The 16,893-nt window shown below is 34.9% G+C and overlaps 1 protein-coding gene across 1 annotated transcript in view; it reads left to right on the top strand.

Moving 5' to 3' along the window:
- The first annotated feature begins 907 nt into the window (after positions 1–907).
- LOC150108383 (uncharacterized) overlaps positions 908–16,893 on the top strand; it is a 292,228-nt gene continuing 276,242 nt past the window's right edge. Inside the window, exon 1 of the mRNA XM_090390733.1 lies at positions 908–1,050. The gene's annotated coding sequence lies outside the window, so the exon portion shown is untranslated. The remainder of the gene's footprint in view (positions 1,051–16,893) is intronic.

The following is a 16,893-nucleotide window of genomic DNA, read 5'->3' as shown; positions in this document are numbered from 1 at the left end:
AAGTGAGTAAACAGCGAGTTTTCATCTTAAACCATTATAGACAACTGTGCCAATGGTTTTAATAGGCATATAGGGGAAGAGAGTATGGAAGACAACTGCTGCCACCTGTGGTTCTTACCCTAACATTATATATTATTGTCTAAAACTGTATGAGTTCTAGATTTTCTTGAGCCGCTGTATAAAAAGCCGAGTTTCTGGGATGAAAAAAACTTTATTTGCGCGTGTCAGAGATCGATTAACCCGTTATAAGAAAAGTTTCCAAAAAGTTCCTCTAGTGGTGACTAGAATTGAACTTGTAACTGTCTCTTTGAGCAGCCTATCGTTATGGATGCAAATGTCATTTTGACCGAAAGTATATGAGGGAAAAACCTCATAATTAAATAATAATAGTAATAATAATGGATTTATATTGTTTTATTTGAACATATTGACAACCAGAAACATAATAATAATAATAATAATAATAATAATAATAATAATAATAATAATAATAATAATAATAATAATAATAAAATAATAATAAATTCGATGTTATTCTTCTTGGACACAAAATGAAATGTAATTATTTTGTAGCTGATTTCAGACTATAAACATTGCTATCAGCATTTTTTTTTTCAAAAGATGAATATTATAAAAATTCAGTTGATAATAATTATTTAAACATAAAGCTCTAAACATAATTATCTAAATATAAAGCTAATTTACATTTCTTTCTTTAAAGGCTATTAAAAAATCATGAATTTCACCTAAAGTGAACTAATGTTGAAAATTCCATTCTAACACAACGTTTCTTCACAATAAGCTGACTTATTTTGCTCCAATCCCAGAAGAGGGCAGGTCCTTCGAGTAAACACAGAGTCGTACAACCCAGGTAGATTCTACTGCAGAAGGCCTCCTCCCAGTTCTAACGTAACGTTAATAGTGTGAGTATTGGTTGTGGAAGAAGTTCATTGCCACCAATCGATTTATAAAGTCATGCTGTTTGTTATAGTTTTGATGTCTGTCGTGGGGATACTCTAAGAAAGTGAAGTGTGAAGTTCATCGACTTGGGTAAGCTGCTTGATGTAATAGTGTAGCATGTTCATATCTTCTGTAGCAGTTCGTTTGAGATTGTTCTAGTGCTTATAGCAACTGTGTCCTTGCTGTAGCTCGGTGAAAATTGCGCACTTTCTTTATGCTTATTTATTATTGTTCGAGATTGTTATACATATAAGCATCATGTGCGGTCACGTATTTGCAATATCTATTGTATATTACACTTCTAGAATCGTCTGCGGCTAGATTCAGAATTTGTCTAGTCGACCAAATGTCATGCTTGTCAAATACAAGAGGTCGATGTGCACTCATGTGCTTTAGACCTTATCGCAGTGATAACAGTCCCAGGCGTTATCTGAATAGTGTATATATATATTTATTTTTGCGGTAATATTTTTAAATTATCACCTGCAGCATTTGTATGCTAATTAATTTTTTTGAATACATTTATGAACAAATGTTTCTTTAGTGTTTGTAAGTGGCTTCTCGCGACGAGTTCTTGGACTCCATGAGGTGTCAGGTAATAACACTAATAACAATTTAGCTTATAGCACTATTTTGCTTTATGTATTCCGTCTTCCTTATATTTATTGGAATTCTAGCTGAATTAATTCAAACTGATATCAATATTTATTCAAGATTGTTAATTACGAATTAATTTTCTGTTTACAATCACACACTCTGCATCTTACAGGATAATCATTGTTCTCTAGGAACAAACTATTTTATCCATCATTATTATCACAAGATAATGACGATGAAAATATATTTCTACTGCTGATTCCAAAAACAATCTTTCCAACTTGTAATGACCTACATGTATCTCTGTAGTTTTTTCCCCATCTAATCCTGCAGATGTAAATTACATTTTTTGCAGCAAGTGCTACTGGATATTTTTCCTTGTCCACTAGTCGATACCTTTTTCACAGAAAAAATATGGGGAAATAATTAAACAGTTTAATTGTGTTAGACAACATCTGTTTGACTTTTATTAATTCACAAGGTGCATGAAAACAACCAAGGTTTTATATCTGTTTAAATAACAGTTCATTTAGTGCTCAAGTAATTCACCCTTCAAGATCTTCTTTAACTAATGCCTTGAACACTGATATTCTTGCCATTCCGAAGTGGGGTGAGGAGAACCTGGTGAATTTTAATGCCACCAAAATGCAGTCCTGTCTCATTTCCTAGGAGAAAAATCATGCTTCATTTGCTCTCACTTTTGATAATATCCTTCTCAACAATGATGATCATTTATTTTCATCTTTAATATTTATTTATAACCATGATCATTTGTCTCTTCTTGAGTTGACTTTGACATCTGGCCTGTCCTGGTACAAGCACATCAGGTCTATAGCCTCTTTTGCCTTCCAAAAGTTTGATATTATTTTTCATTCTAAACAGCACTTCTTTCCTGCTCAACTCCTGACACTTTATAAATCTCAACTCTGTCCCACCTTAGAATATTCCACATTGCAAGTAGTGCACATAGGACTTCCCTCAAAATACTTGATTGTATTCTGAAGATAGCAGTCGACTTAATTGATGATTCCTCTCTATTATGCCATCTCACTGACTCTCTCCAGTCATTTTCCCATAGATACTGTATAGCTGCACCATGTCTTTTCTATAAGTATTTCCATGGGCACTGCTCCACTCAACTAACCACCACCATTCCTCCACTTTCTTCATAATCATATATGAATATAAGCATCTGTTGTTTCACACCCATATATACTTCATCTCCAAACTCATTGAACCAGTTTCTCATCCTTTTCCCTCCACCTTTTTTTTTGTTCTTTGGAACATTCTCAATGATTACAATTCTCAGGTCTTCAAGAAACACTTCAACAAATTCCTTTCTTCTATTGACCACTTGCTCACACAATAATATTCAAGATCTCCCATGTGAAGCTAATATTAAAAAAATTATCAAACTACCTTAATTATCTCTGTTTTCACTTAATAATGCTAATTTCCTTTCTTTTTCCTGTTATGAATTTAGGCTAAATGGCCAGTTTTGGTCTCATGACATTGCTTTCTTGAGCTTCCAACTGTTCTTTTTTCATTTATTTTATGTCTATATGCAGTAATTTTGACAGACTGGTATTGTCCATTTCATTTAGATGTTCTTTCTATTTTTGTTTATATTTATGTATACTATGTGGTGAAGTTGTCTGTGGACAGTATATTATGGTCCACACACATGGTGCTGATGTGTGATTGGTTTTGCAACCTTTTGTGTGTAGGCTTCATGTATATGTATATAAAAAAGGTAATTTATTGCTTTCATATTCAGTTATTATAAAATCTTGTCATTTGTTTTGCAGTATCACATGTATATCTAGCTGTTTTTCTGAGAAATTTCATTGATCTACTTTTTTATTTTTATTTTTTTAATGATCCATATTTTGCTTTGATGTAACAAAATTAGTTTAGACAAGACATTACTAATCTAAATCTAGTATGTTTTTTACAATGATAGCATAAATGTATTATTTATGCCTTTTAATGTAAAAATTTAATGTTTTACTGTATATCTTTTGCCTCATATGATAGAACATTATTTAGTACTAAGCAGGATAAAAACTGATATTACCTTGAAAAGAACATTTAAAGAGAATTAAAGTTCAGCAGCTTTTACAGGTAAATTGTAGACTTGACTGTACAAATATTGTTGAAGAAAAAAATGAAATGAATTGAAAACAAGAACCAAATCTTGGAGTCTCCAGGGCAAACTGAAAAAGGCATTGATTCAGCTAGAGAGGTGTGTGGTGAAGTTGTCTGTAAGGATAGAAAAATAAGAACAGCATAGTGGACACTAGAAGTTAAAGGAGTCCTTGAAAAGAAGAAGGCATACCAAAAGTTCCTAGAAAATAAGTTGACAGATGCTGTAAAAGACTACAGAGAAAAATGTAAGAGAGCTAAGCTATGTATAAAAGTGGCTAAACAAGTCATGAGAAGACTGGTAAAAGTATGGAAAATAAATATCAGGAAGGTATCAAAATATTCTGGAGGCTATTGAAGAAGCTTAAAAATGGAGGAAAGAGTACTGCAAAAGGAATCAAAGATGATAAAGGTGACATGAAAACTGAAGATAAGGATGTCATAGATGTCTGAAGTAATTACTCTGAAAGACTGTTAAACAAACCAAGTGGTCACAAAACCATACTAGAAAATTTTCAAGAGGAATGCAAAGAGGATTACATATCAATGCTTGAGGTAGAAAAAGCCATCAAACATTTGAAATGTGGATAAGCTACTGGAGTAGATGATATTCAACAAGGAATGCTTAAGTATGGAGGTATAAAATTTTTGCAGTAGCTACACTGCATGATTCAGAAAGCTTGGACAGAAGGATGAATTCCCAATGACTGGAGTAGAGTTCTCATAGTATCTATCTATAAAAAAGGGAATAAAGCTGAATATGAGATTTACAGAGGAATTTCTCTATTAAGTGTTCCAGGTAAGATTTATGCAAGCATACTTGAAAAAAGGTTGAGAAAGATTGTAGAAGAAACACTTGGAGAAGAACAAGCTGGGTTCATGCTAAATAGAGGTTATCAAGATCAGATTTTCACTTTAAGACAAATGGTTGAGAAATCATGGTAATATGACAAAAATCTATGCTTAATCTATATAAGACCAGTTTTGTAAATCTGTAAAAGGTATATGAAAGGTGCTCACAGAAAAGCTTTTCAAAACACTTCAATTGTATGGGGCGAATGAAAGTGTATACAGAGCAATACATAGTCTATATTTAAGTTGTCAGTCAACAGTTAGAATTGAAGGAAATATAGGAAGATGGTTTGATGTAAAATTAGGGGTAAGACGAGGATGCACATCTCCACTGTTATTCATTATCTATCACATTATGAAAGAAAGTGGCATTAGGCTTGTCATTAAAATTGGAGATGTCAGACTTAACTGTTTGCATTATGGAGATGATGATGAGTACATCATCTCCATAATGCTAAACACATCTGGTGCAAGTCTCCAGGATTCTCTAACTAAATTGAATAACAGCTATAACGAATTTGGCATGAAAATTCAGCAATAAAAAGACCAAAACTGTAATAATAGGCAGGAGCATAGAAAACTTCACCTGCTTTCTGAATGGAGATCCTATAGCTAATCTAAGGTGGCATGGTGACTTAAATAGAATGAGAGAAAGGTTAGCAAAAGTTGGCAAAACAGGTGTTTGATGTCAAGAGACCCATAGCAAGGTCTAGGTGGAGTGATTCAGTCAGAAGTGGGTTAGAAGCATGAAAAGTTAAGATATGACAATATTGAAGTCCTCACAAGTAACAGACTGATTTGGAGGAAAATTGTTGATAGGAAATTAATAATAATGTAACCTTAATCATGTAGTACTTTCAACCTGAACTTGGGAGTATATATATCAGGATATTGATGATGATGATATAGCACATGCCAGGTCTCTAAAAGCATTGACTCTAATATTTCATTATTATTATTATTATTATAAATATAGACAATGCCATAGAATCTGAAGGCTTATTGTGGGAGGCTCACTGCAGTAACCATTACTAAGTGTTTAATAGGGACATGCGTCATAGACATAATACAGTTTTTTAAATAACAGTTTCACATGTACTAGAAGAATTTAGTAAATACTTCTATACATATATATATTTCATTCAATATATCATGAGCATCATTCAGGGAGAAAGCAGATGAATTGGCTACAACATTTAAATTATGAACACAAGAATGAGTCGTACAGCATGTGCATACTTCCACGTTTCATTTGCATCTATACCAGCAGAAAGAAACGATTAAAGTTCTAGGTATATTTATATAATTAAAAATTCATAAATAATCAATAGTAATTACTCCCTAAAGCTTAGAGATACTCATACAGTCTGATTAAGATTAGGATTGTGATGTAGGGCTTCACACGATTCAAGAAATAGACAATCAAATCTATCAAATTTAAATATTGTAGTTCGTTATCATCTTCGTTTGATTCCATTGAACTCTTTGTATAGTGTTGATGGCATGAGAAGCAAAGCCTGAACACTTTCTGTTTCCAGAAATCTTCAAACCAGCCTGGAAGTTATCTTCTTTCTTAATACCTATTAAGGATAAATTATCACCTCTGTCCCGACCTAGTGTTTCTCACATACCTAGTTTTTTTTACTTTGGACAGATTGGCTGTTCTGCTTATATTAGAATCCAAGAACATCATGATTATATAAGATTTGAAATGATCTAGTATTGAGTTTGGTAAACTAAGACGATATTGAAAATGTGCATGTGACGATAGATGAGGGAATGTGGTCTTCAAAGCTTTAATAACAGGTGGAAGATAGGCAAACATACATGCATATGACAGCTTACAGTATAGAAGCAAATGAGAATTTTCAGCTCATGACAGGTAGCAGGAGTGGGGCTTCACATGATTCAAACGATATTATGACTGCATCTTCAGTGAATTTTTTTCAAAGAGATGCATGATTGGTATTTAAGCATTGTGTGATCAGAAAGAGGATCTCTTTCTCGATGAATTCTTGACTTCATGGAAGTGCTTATGCAATAATGCTTTAGACTAGTTTGACAATTAAAGAATTTGAAATAGCAATAATTACCATTTAATTTTGAGCTGCAGCAGGATAAAAAATTATCACATTAGTATCACATCTATCAAAAAAAAAAGGAAATAAAACAGTGGAAATGAACAGGTTCTTAATGCAATATTTGTGCAGACATACCTGAGAGGAGGCTAAAAAAATTGGAAGAGACATAAACTTAGGGAAGTTCATGTGAAAGATTGTGATAATCAAATTTTTTTTTACTTTTAGACAGAAATATTTATTAGAAATATTCATGAGAATATTACAAGGATATTTGTTTGAGTTTGTAGATATTGAAAAGTCATATGATACAGTGCCAAGAGAAAAGCTCTTCAACATGTTACATTTCTGTGGTATAAATGGGACCTTAGGCATAGCATTGTAAAGTCTGTACTTAAGTTGTATATCAGCAGTTAGAATTGGAGGTGCAGGAAGAAATGTATTGATGTAAAATCAGCTGTGCACAAGTGCACCCTATCACCATTGTTTTATTCATTTATATGGATCATATTAAGAAGGAAAGTTGCTTTAAACCCAATAATAAAATCAGATATATTAAACTTGTTTCTTTTTATATATCTAAATAAATCCAAGTTCTGTTAAAAATAATAGCAATATCAGCTTGAATAATTTGAAGTTGGTATGAAAAAAGCAGGAATATGAAAAACTTTTATTGCATTTTGAAGGGAGAAGTTATAGAACAAGATTGAAAATACCTGGTTTTGAATCTCTTCTAGGATGCAAAGAACCGTATAAGGACCTTTCAACAGAAAATGAGTTACTTGTCTCATATGGAAGCAGCAGGTTTTTTCTTCTTCTGGAAACTCTTGATTCCCCCCCCCCCCCCCCCACACACAAAACAGGCTAGCCAGAATAAGACAAATGATTAAGAGGCATAATATGCTGTCATAGACTTTGTTGCTTCAGCCATAATTCAAAACAACATAACTTATAGAACAAACAAAACATTTTAGCTGCTTAGGCACAGTGAAGATGGCAATTTAAATGTGCCATCCTGGTAGGGCTGGTCAAATTAAATTCTTTAGTACATTCTTTTAAAACCATGCTGAAATCCTATCCCATCCCACTGCCTTATTGACTTCCAGGACAGAATACTTAGTATTTGATTCATTCTCCTCATGCACTTCTAAACCTTCAACTCTCCCTATTTCTCCAGGAATAAAATCTGCTTTTCTGGGATGAAATATCCCAATAAAGTGAAAATTAAACAGCTCCTATGTAATCTGCATTGGTCACTCGACCCCTATTTTTATTTAACAGGATCCATTCATTTGCAATCATTTCTCCCCCTAATGGCCACATAACAAAAGAATTCCTTAAGATTTTCATTGGATTGCAGCATTAGTCTCTTGCATTCCATTTATGTCTATCATGCACCTGCTCTCCACCTCTCTCTCTTTATAATTTTTTCATAACCTATTTTTCATTTGCAATTGATTTCATTTGTCATTGCTTTAATCCAGTTGTGTTATCTTTTTCCCTTAAGAAATGCCTTTTGAAATATGTTGCACACCTGAGCATGTTACTAGTTATGGAAGAGAAAATTGTACCTGACTACTTGATAGCTTTGAAAGTGGGGCTTATTTATCTTTAATACTGAAATCTAGTGAAATACTCTGCTGATGCACTTTTATAAGTTGGTATATTTGTTAAATGTGGACAGAATGGTTTTGCCTTTTTTTTTTTTTTTTTGTTAAACTCAGATTAGTAGGCATAACTTTGTTAAGGATTGTGCAAGTTTTTCTCTTAATAATAGCGGAATTTTTTTGATAAATAGTCCACATTGAACCAAGCTGTTCTCAAACCTTAGATTTGGTGTTAGATACTATATACTGATGAAATGTTTTTGTTGTTGTTCCTCACTTCTGTTAACATGTACCATTTTCTTATTACTCTAAAGTAGCCGGTTAAGTTCATTGTTGAATTGGCTAAAAAAAAAAGGGGTATCTTTCCTTTCCAGATACCTGGAATTAACATGAACATAATTGGTTTCTGGTTTTCTCTTTCAGTTGCTTCTGACCCTAGGTGACTTTGTAGGCATTGCCCACAAAGTATTCCTGGTGAGATTTTTACAGGATAGTTCACCATTGCTTTCTCCAATTCACCCCAATTTTATCTGGGCTCGGGATCAGTATATGGCTGGGACATATTCATGACTGTGTTCACGGTGCCGGTTTGCCTGTTCTTGGGGGATGAAAAACCCGAGTTTCCGGGTGGAAAAAAAAACTCTCTGTATGAGACCGGCTAACTCACCTTTAGTCGAAAGAGGCCAGTAAAGGTTCCTCATGTCACTGACGGGAATCAAACCCAGATCTTTCCAACCAAAGGGCTTCATCTATACTGACTGAGCTATGGGGGTCATAATTGGTTCAGTGTAGACTATTCATGGATTTGATATAAAAATTTTCAATATATGTAAAAATATTTTACAAAAAATACTAGTAGTGGTGGTGGGCAACAAATCTCTGTCTCCACCACTCAATTCACCAACTGCTACTACCATCATAATCTGCACCAGCACCATCTACTACCCACCACCACTAGTATTTTTTGTTTGTAGATTGCATGTGTTCTGAAGGCTGATTTGTTTGTATGCGGGATGAAAAACTTGAGTTTCTGGGAGAAAAAAACCCTGCTATATTATATTGGGTATATTAATAGATTATGAAAACATGTGGACAGGAAAGATTTATTGAATGCTAGCAGTGTCGAATGAATAAGCAATCTAAATGGGGTAAAATACAAGTTAGCACAACATTCAAATTAACTGATTAACATAAATAATCATACTTTAATGATCAAGAGGCAGTCATTCTGATTTAAATTACGATGGTGTAATAAAGCTTCTTTTAAATATGAATGTCTCCTTAAGCAGACATTCATATTTAAAACTTCTCTAAATTTGGAAAATTCTTAGGAAAGATGAGGACCTATCAGCAGAATTTTGCAGAAGTTGCATCTGATATGTGCATATTTTCCTATTAACAGGATTTCTAATTTTCTGCCAACCACAAAAGGCAACCTTATGTTTCTATCTATAGCCCACGTGTATCATATTCCTTGTTGCTATAATTTAGCACATATTGGAAAGACTGGTTATTCAGCACATATATATAATGAACACTAATACTGTACTGTGAATCCTCAAGTCTAGTCTTACACAACATGGTGAGGCTGAACACAGAATCTTTTTTGAAGATACTTGTCTAATTCATAGATGCAGTTGTAAATGTGCTTCTGTTCAAAGAGAGGTCAGAGGCTATCTCTATTTAAATGAGAATGATTGCCTTTTGATCCTAAAAGTATGGGAGATTTTCATATCAGCTTTAATTTTTTTATGTGGCTGGTGAGCAAGAGCGAGTGCCATTTGGGCAGAAAGAATGAATCAAGTGTTACTAGATTAGTGTTGACAGTAGACTAATCTTCTAACACTTGCTTTGCAGGTTAGACTATATTAATGGCAGACTGGAAAATGTTAACGTCTGAATTAATGTTGAACATGTTGTGGTGGAAGTTCAAGAGAACAAAGTGGACCTCATTAAAGAAATAGCACACTTGCATGATATCCTTCAAATTAAAAAATCCTTCACAGAACAAAAGCATGAAATTGAAAAATTGCAGAAACATCGAGAGATTAGCAGGGATGAGAAGAGAAAGAAGTAGGAGGTCCGAGGAAAGAATTGAGATCATGTGAATAAATGAGAGAAACAAGGTAAGGGGAAAAAAATTTACAGAGATTCTATGATAAGAGGAGTAATTAACAAAAGTGGAACAAAATTTTGTTTCCTTGGCACAGAAATTAATAATATTAGTGATGCTATCTGGATGCAGAAAGGTAAGGTGAAAGAACTAATTGTGTTGGTTGGCACTAATGATCCCAGAGGTGAGATGTATTCTATAAGGGAGGATGGATAGGAGTTGTTGGATGAAGTGAGAAAAAATAGCTAGAAGGTGAAGATTGTAAGTCTGCATGCCGTGATAAAGGTGATCTTAGGAAGAGGAGGAGGGCATCGATAGCAAATGAATCAGTATCCAGTACAGAAGGAATTATATAGCGTTTGTCCACCTGTGGTCTGAGTTTGATGGAAAGAAGGATTTTTATAATGATGAAGGACTGCACTTAAATGGTTTTGGTGTTAGATGGATGTGTAATATCATTAATTACACATTGATTGGGTAGAAGAGAAATCTCATGATAAGAAAGAACAGGAATTTATTGAATTGTTGCGAGACAACTTTCTCAAGCAGCATGTGAAAGAAGGAACTCGAGGTCAAAGGGTGTTGGATTTGCTCATAGCATCAGAAGGAATCTCTGTCAAGAATATGGCTATTTTACCATCAATTAGTGACAGTGATCATGCTGTTCTTTCTTGAGAAGTATCTACTTGTATTGAAGCTCTGATTAAAACAGGCTCTACATGCTGAACTACAAAGCTAGAAATTGTGATCAACTTAGGAGAATACTATCTTTGGCCCCATGGTATCAGTTACTGAATGGAAAAAATGTCAGCAATGCATGGGAATCTTTGAAAAAGTGCTTGAATGAGGTGGTTTCTCAATGTATCCCTAGTGCTCAAAGAATAAATAGGTTGGGAGGGAAATGGATGTGCAGCCTTATTAAGAGCTCCACAAGAAGATGATGATGTGGAAAGAATATCATGAGAGGAGTTATGAAATATATAAAGCTCAGGCCAGAAAAGTAACGAGTATTGGGAGAAAAGCTAAAACGGAGTATGAAAAGAAATTGCCCATGCAAGCTAAAGGCAATCCAAAAGAATTTTATTGTTATGCTGCAAGCAAAAGAAAGAATGAACGTGGAAGAATAACTTTATTGAATGCAGATGGTACACGAGTGTCGGAAGCTAAGGAGATTGTTCAGTTGATGAGTGCTCACTTTGCTAAGATATATCAACCAGGTGTATGTAGCATGGTGCACAGTACTACTGCTATGTTGGATGAAGAGTTAGAGGTTCATGAAAATGGGGTTGAAGAGCTGTTACATAACTTGGATAAGAATTTGTCAATAGGGACAGGTAGAATATCAGCCCATTTGCTAAAGGAATGTTCAGCTGAATTGGCTACGCCTTTCACATATTTGTATAACTTGTCTCAGCTCAGGAATGGAAGGAATGTATGATAGTTCCATCCATTGCACAAGGGTGGTGCAAAAACTGATGTGCCTAACTACCGACCTATTAATATCTCTGGTGTGGTAGTGAAGATTTTAGAGAAGTTGGTAAGAACTCGCATACAGAAATGGGTAGACAAGCATTCTATACTCTGCAGGGAACAGCATGGGTTTACTAAAGGAAGGTCATGTTTTAGCAATTTGCTCATATTTTATAACAATGTTATGGCCGAGTTGGATAAAGGGAATGGATACACTATGATAATGTTGGATTTTTCTAAGGCATTTGATAGGATACCACATGATAGGCTGTTGCATAAACTGTAGAATATGGAATTGGAATATAATCTATTGACTTGGATCAGGGAATGGTTGAAAGACATATCAAAAAGTGGTATACAGTGGGTGTGAATCTACCAGATTTAAGGTAACCAGTGGTGTACTTCAGGTTCAGTCCTTGGGCCATTATTGTTCAATCTGTATATTAATGACATCAAGCAGGGTCTATCATCAGATTTGCAATTGTTTGCTGATGATGATGCGAAGATAGGCAGGACAATCAGGGATGCTACTGATGTTCAGTAATTACAAAATGATTTGAATAGACTGGAAATCTAGGCAAATGAAAATGGCTGTCAGTTTAATGTTAGTAAGTGTAAAGTTATGCACTTTGGCATGATTAGAGTTCCAGTGGCATATTATATTAGTGGGGTTATGCTATAAGAAACTGAAGAGGTAAGAGATCTTGGTGTATTGGTGGATAAGAATTTAAAGTTCAAATGTCACATAGCAAAAGTTACCAATACAACTCAGAGGATAATTGCAATAAGGCTTTGATAAGACCACACCTGGATTACTGTGCGCAGATTTGGTCTCCCGGGTTACCAAGGGAATAAAGAAGCCGTGGAAAGGGTGCAAAGAAGAGTTACAGGATTATATTTATTAAAGATTATTATTATTACTGACACCTCCAGGGAGTCCAAAGACTCATCGAGGGAGGGTGCCTGCTCCACAGTTCTCTGTCTACACCAATGCCATCTACTGTCCACTACCACTACTAGTATTTTTCATAGACAATTACAAACATCCATGCCAACGGCAGGATTCGAACCTGCAGCCTTTTGGTTGGAGAGCGGATATGCTAACCACTCGGCCAACCAGGCCAGTGTGGTTAGCATTATATCCGGATTATGGGAATTAGATTGAGGACAGATCATGAGTATGAGGAGACTGTGGTTAACAGGAGAAAGAGGGGGGGTGATATGATGGAGGTCTATAAACTTTTGAATGAGTGTTATAGCATTTCAACTGATGAAATTTTTTGTTATATGGAAGGCGGGAGAGAAGACGGGGGCATCCATGGAAGTTAAGGTTGTTCTCTGTCAAGAAAGGGGTAAGAGCTAGGTTTTTCTCCCAGAGAGCAGTGAGTGAGTGGAATAATTTGCCCTTAGGGGTAGTGAGTGCATCTAGTGTAAATGAATTTAAGGGAAGGTATGATAGCTGGGTTGGGTAATTTACAGCCTCCCTCAATAAGTCCTTGACTCCCTGGAGGTCTCAGATAATAATATATAAAGAGAAAGGTGTCCAGCATGATAAGAAGGCAAAATCATATGAGAAGAAACTCATTGAGCAGACCAAAGAAAAATACCAAAGAGTTTTTTTCATTATGTGGCAAGTAAGAGGAAGAACAGTATGGCAGGATAACCTTAATGAGTGCTGATAGTGGTGAAGTGGCAGAAGCAGATAAGAGTTGAATTACTGAGTGATCTTTTTGCAAGGATATATCATCCTTGTGAGGTTACTGCTGTGGCATGGAGTGATGTGGGAACAGAGTCAGATTAATTGGGGATCCTTAGGATATTGCAGAATCTCAATATGAATATGGGTGTGGGATTGTTCCAAGAGAATTAAAGGAGGGCAAAATAATTCATTTGCATAAAGGAAGATCTAATTGTGACAGCAATTTATAGGCTACTCAGTATCTCAGGGGAGTGGTAGTAAAAGTTGGTCAACAAGGGAATTCAGAAATGATGGATAAGAATACTCTATGAGGGACAACATGGCTTTGTGAAGGGTCAGTCATTCTTTAGTAATTTACTAACTTTTTATAATAGAGTGACAGCTGAGTTGGATAAAGGAAATGGCTACATAGTGATTCTGTTAGATTATGCAAAGGCATTTGACAGAATACCACATGGAACTCTATTATGCAAATTAGAACAAATGGGGATGTACGAGGGCCGTCTGAAAAGTTCTCAGCCTAACATTGAAAAAAGAATTTATAATTTCAAAATTATTTCTATTTTTCAACATAATCTCCCTACATTTATTTCAGCGCCATTATCCCATCCCTGTAGTGATTCTCAGTAAGATCTGCAAAATACCCCTCTACAGCTGCAATCACATTCTTTTGAAATGCCTATAGTCTCAGCAATTTCATGCACTTTGGCTTGTCGGTCATCCAATACCATATTGTGCATTTGATCAATGATTTCTGGTGTTGTTACACTTTTTTAGACATCCTTCATGTGGATCATCTTCAAGGCTAGGTATCTACGGTTAAACTCGGTGACCCATTTCTTAATTGTCGAAAACGAAGGAGAAGAGTGCCCATAAACTTTTATGAACTTCGAATGAATTTCTTTTGGCGCTAAACCTTCTTTTACAAAGAATTTTATAACCGCACGATATTCAATTTTATCCATTTCAAGGGATACAGACAATACTTTTGCTTCAGACAGCTGCATGAAACAAACTACTGGATAGAATGACTTGCAATTTAACATGGATGCTTATGACAGATATACCAATTTAGAAAAAAAAAATATCTTGCTGATAGTGTTGCCATCTATGGTCGAGGCTGAGAACCTTTCATACCACCCTCATATATGTCACTGGTTATATGTATACGAGGATGACTGATGGACAGATACCAAAAAGTGGTATACAGAGGAGCAGGATTCATTCAAAAGCAGGTGACTAGTGATGTGCTAAGGCCTTTACAGTTTGATTTGTGCATAAATGTATAGGAAGTAATCTGGATGGAAATATTTACTTGTTTACTGATGATGATGAAATATTGGGTAGAGTAATAGTTAATCAGGGTGATGTGGAAAGCTTGCAGAATAATTTAAATAGGCTGTAATTATGGGCAAAAGATAATTAGTGTCTGTTTAATGTGGAGAATTGGGATAAACAGATTACAAGCTGTGTACCACATTGATGAAACTGTGCTTCATAAAATCGATGAAGCTAGGGATTTGGAGGTGGTAGTAGATAGAGTTGAAGTTTAGAGGATGTATTGATAAGGTTGCAAGGTAGTTCATAAGATTACTTGGCTACTGACAACACTATCAAGTAGAGATAAGGGAATTGTTATTCCTCTTTATAAGGCTCGATACTGGATTACTTTTCTCAGGTCTGGGTCACCCGGATTTCTTGGGAAATGAGGAAGTAGTGGAGATAATCCAGAGGTGAGTAATCGAAATGATGAGTGACCTGTGGGATGCTCCCTATGAAGATAGATTGAGGGTTTGCAGGTTGCAGAAGTTGATTGACATGAAAAAGAGGTGATATGATAGAAACATTTAAAAAAGTTGCTTAAATCAGAAAATCAGAGGTAGGGATGTGAGGAGATTTTTTGCTTGGAGAGTGGTGAATGAATGATTGAATGGAACGGATTGCCAGAGTCATTTGTGAGCATATTGTCTCTTAATAGGTTAAACGAGAGGTATGATAAATAGTGTGGATAGTTTGGGTCTCCTGTGATGAGTCTTCAGACTTATAAGAGAGTTAATCTTATCTGTAGTCTGATATGTCAGTCTGTCTTGCAGGATATAAAAATATAAGTTTCCAGGAAAGGAAAATCCTGCCCTATATGTGAGATAAACTAATTCAGCGTAAGTTGAAAAGCCGTTATATAGATTCTTTGTATTCTAGACTAGAATATTTCAGTGTAGGTCTTTCAAATCGAAGGGCATCATTGTTACTTACTGAGCTATAGAAGCTCTCTGTAGTACAAATATTACAGAAATTCATAGCTTGACTGCCCTCTTCCAATACTTGTATTTAGTAGAGTAAGGAAAAAAATTGCATGGGAGTATTGCCTGATATTCTCTGTAATTAATCAAAATTTTAGACAAATTTTATAGTAACAGTTTTAGTTTGGAAGGTTCCCTTTCCATCATTTGTTGTGCCCAGATGTTGGCGACTACATAAATGCCTGCAGTATCAGTAGCGTTGTTGTTGATTATTTGCAAATTCACTTCTCCATTGTGTTTGCATATCAGGGACATTTCATATTTACAGTGCTCTTTCAAAGCTGTTTTATGTTTCTGAAATGTCAATTAATCTGTATCATTTTGTATTTTCTTTTTGTTGATAGGCAGGGCTTGAAAAATACATTTGTCTGTGGTGTGTGAGAATTTTTAGTTGATAAGTGAAAAAAAAAAATCAGAAGTGTTTAAGTCAGTTTTATTTACATGTTGGCAATTCTGTGGCACCTTTTATGTTATGTCATAAATATTTTATATTTTTATCTCACTTATTCTGATTAATTTTATCATATTGGAATATGGTCAATAAGAGAATGGGTCTTCAAACAATGGAAATAACGGTGCAATTCAAAGCACAGTAATGTGTTTTATTTTAGAATAATATTTACCAATGATAGAATATGCCAAATACGAAGAGTAGTTCAAATTTTGCAAGTAAATATAGTTCGCCCACCGTTTGTAGGTCCCTGCTTCGCGTCTTTCCAAGAATAGTCGATTCATGCTGAAGGGGAGAAAGAAATGAAGGACGTCCGAATTGGTCGCCAACACACGAAATTACGTGCTTTATAGGTAAAATTTTCCAACTGCTATACAAGCAACATAGTTAACTACAATAATCATAAAAGAGAAGTTAATTTTCCGACCGGTAATAATAAACAACTCATCCCACAATACGGACTGTTACCCTGTTATCGGAATGGGATTCTTCTTTTTCTGAGATGCGCAGAAGTGTCGAAGGATCTCTAATCGGTGGGCGAACTATAGTGGATATTAAAATGTGGAAAGATGAGAAAGTAGTATTAGAGATTTTATTATATTTTCCTAAAACATAATTTCT

Source organism: Typopeltis vanoorti, chromosome 3 (assembly GCF_054136105.1).
Source record: "Typopeltis vanoorti isolate ZY-2024b chromosome 3, IOZ_Tvanoo_1.0, whole genome shotgun sequence".
Classification (NCBI taxonomy): Eukaryota; Metazoa; Arthropoda; class Arachnida; order Uropygi; family Thelyphonidae; genus Typopeltis; species Typopeltis vanoorti.
This window is presented reverse-complemented; position numbering and strand designations above follow the sequence as displayed.